At 40.0% G+C, this 3,337-nt stretch overlaps 1 non-coding gene across 1 annotated transcript; it reads left to right on the top strand.

Moving 5' to 3' along the window:
* The first annotated feature begins 2,606 nt into the window (after positions 1-2,606).
* Positions 2,607-2,683, top strand: Trnas-cga (transfer RNA serine (anticodon CGA)). Its single transcript has one exon. It is a non-coding gene; the product is annotated as a tRNA-Ser (tRNA).
* Positions 2,684-3,337: the final 654 nt, after the last annotated feature.

Raw genomic sequence — 3,337 nt, 5'->3', positions numbered from 1 at the left:
GGCAATTTCACCTTTCAAGATGGCCCTGTGGCTCCAGTCATCACACCCCTATTCTACAAAAAAAGGAAAGAGGAGCAAAAGAACTGCTGGAACTATTGAAGAACACCTTTGAAAGCTCCACTTATCGACATCCCCTCACAGGTCATTGTCTTCATGAAGGAGGTTAAAAAATGAAAATTTGAACCTGGTTGCATTGCTTGTGTAGAGGAAGAATTGGCTATTAATATCCAATAGAGGAGTTTCTGCCACAGGAACTTGAGAAAATTCTGTCAAGTACTGCTAAATAAAAAGTAAAATGTGTTGATAACAGAAAAACACAAATTTCAGAGGCTTAAAGTTTCTCACTATCAAGGCAAAGGAAATAGTGTGAAGACCAGGGTAGAATACAAAGAGCAGAGAAGCTAAGACTTCAGTCGAATGTCCTGTCTTCATTCAATAACAAAGCCTAGTCAGAATAATCAGGAAGATGGAGACACTTCTTTTGGACAAAGAAGGATATGTGTTTTCTATGAAAACTTAAGAAATTTTCTAAATATATACATTGATTTTTGTAGATAAAACACTCTGTTTGGGGACAGACAGGTGTGAATGGCGGGAAGCCAAGGTTAAGAAAATGATTTTATAAAATGGGCCCGCTGTGCTGACCCCCATATGCTTCCTTTTCCAAGAGACAACTTACCTGCAGCCCTACCTGGCCTCAGTGCACAGGATATGTCACATTCCTCAGCAAACTACCTGTTCACTGCAGGAGAAATAAGGCCCAAGATAATGTTAATAAAATGAACCCAAGTTACCCTGAATGGGAAGACTTTTGTGACCAGTTTCTGAAACTCTGGGAGATAAGAATAGTTCTTCCTAACCAAAAAATGTGTGATTAAGAATCCAGTTAGAATGGTCTGCATGGGGGTGACCTAGAGTTGTTAGGACAGTGGGGACTTGAAAGTCTCATGTCACCCTGCAGTCAGTCAAAAATCAGGAGGTGGACCTGGGCAGGACTCTCTGGAAACTTCTCTGGGATTCCCAATAAAACCGAAGTGCAGAAGAGGCACATTGTTCCTCTCAGGTGTCCCCTTTCCCTGTTCCTATCCCTTCAGTAAACTCATTTCTGTTTCTCTGAACAACATATCTAAAATCTTCCTGACTTGATCACAAGAATCAGGGTTTGAAGAGGGGGAGTCTTCTTGCTGCCTTAGTTATTCAGAAGACCCCAGCTCCTTAACACCTCTGGGGCTTAAAGAAATTGGCACGTACCTGGTTTTAAACCTATTCAAAGGAACTGGTCTCCTGAGGCTAATCTACAAAAAAAGATAAAGTCCCTGAGCCTTAAAACACAATATATGTACTGAGACATTTTATGGTAAATAATAATAATAGCAATTCTATTCATAACAGCAAACATTCCTGTAACATGTACTGTATGCTCAGCTCTAAGCTTTATACATATTAAGTCTTGGTGGAGGGTATACTTAGATGTCTGAAGAAGCTTTACCACAATACATGGGAATGAGACAACAATACATGTTTTCTGATGACATCCTTTTTATTCTTCCTGGGTGGTGTTCTGATCAGAAACCTGAGCATAACTCCAAAAACCACAGGCAAGTGTGACCTTAGCCATGCAAGCTGGATGTGGTCTTGATGGACACAGAAGTGCAGAAGATGCCAGGACTAGATGCAATGTTCATAAGCATCTGAGAACACAGACCTTGGCAACTTTTTAAAAAGCTTGGCTTCCCAAGCAGTGTTCATGAAGATCTCTGAGCTACTTAATGAAGGTCCGTTCAGTTGTGTCCCCGTTGACATCATCATGGCCAATCCATTCCTCATTACCAATGGGCTAAAACAGAATTGTGTCATAGGTCAGTTTTTATTAAATCCATATTCCATGGCCATGTTCAAAGGCTCAACAAAGAAAGTTAGACTCAGTCAATGTAAGATTTTTCATTGGCAACATGGCTAAAAATCATCACCGAATTTTCTTTCTTTGGCAGCACTGTATCTAACAGTATGCTGATTGACCAAGACACAGAAAATTAAATCCATAAGGCTAGGATGTCTTTCAGGAGACTGGTGGACAGAATGAGACACCCTTCTCTCAAGCATCACTCTGAAAATCAAAGTTTTTTCCAAAGCAGTATTCATGCCGATCTTTTTTTGCCTTTCCAAGGTCTGAACTTTCTACAGGAATTGATGCAGGGTCTTTAGTAATTCATCAAAATCACTTATGCCATTAGTTAACATTAACTAGCAGGGGTGAATTAACAGGAGTCTGTAATGCAGCCAATCTAACAGCGTTGAGATGGAGATTATTCCTTGGGTGAGACATATATGAAAAAGGGATGACAGCAGAAAACACAGAGACCATTGTCTGTATAGCAAACCACACTGACACAGCCTAGAAGAGGAAGAAACTAAAACGTCTACAACAGAATTCCAAAGTAGAGAAGCAAGCAAATCAATAACAGAGAACATAGCAATCTGAAAAATTATTATTGCATATACCCTGGACCCTGCAAAGCTAAATGGAAGTGTCAATCAGATGTAATAGCTTATGCTGATGGTGGCTACAGTTTCAAAACACAGGTTGCCTTCAAGGAGCCCTATGGGGCTGAGGAGATAGCTCAGTTGGTAGAGTGCTTGCCTCGAAAGCACAAGGCCCTGGGTTCAATCCCCAGCACCGCCAAAAAAAAAAAAAAGGAGCCCCCTCTTGTGGGGTAGCAAACTATTCAAGTCGCATTCTAGGTAGATGTCAGATGTTCTATCTTCAAATGGAGAATACTTGGGAATAATTTAGAGAATGCACGTATATGCATTCTAGGTAGATGTCAGATGTTCTATCTTCAAATGGAGAATACTTGGGAATAATTTAGAGAATGCACGTATATGCATTCTAGGTAGATGTCAGATGTTCTATCTTCAAATGGAGAATACTTGGGAATAATTTAGAGAATGCACGTATATGCATTTGTATATTACTATTAATAATATGGAGATTGCATATATTATGTATACAGTATGTGTGTTTACATATATGTGCATAGTATGTGTGTACTTTTTTAATAAACATTTTATTTTCAGGAGTTCAAATGCCCTAACCTGCTGTTCCAGACGCTGTCATCTTGAATCAATCCACCTATTCAGCCTTATCTTTTGTGCACTGTGATTTTGTTTTATATGCTATTGTCTCATGCACTCTTCCCAGCATGAATTCTAGATGCAGTCAGACTAGTGGCCTTACTCTCTTCAGGAGGCCACACACACACACTCTGGTCAGGACCTTCCCAACGTTCTGTCCCTGGCTAGAATGCCCTGCTTTCTTCCCTTCATTTCCTCAAAT

Source organism: Sciurus carolinensis, chromosome 10 (assembly GCF_902686445.1).
Source record: "Sciurus carolinensis chromosome 10, mSciCar1.2, whole genome shotgun sequence".
Taxonomy (NCBI): Eukaryota; Metazoa; Chordata; class Mammalia; order Rodentia; family Sciuridae; genus Sciurus; species Sciurus carolinensis.
The sequence above is the reverse complement of the archived record's forward strand: the minus strand, read 5'-3'. Positions and strand labels throughout refer to the sequence as shown.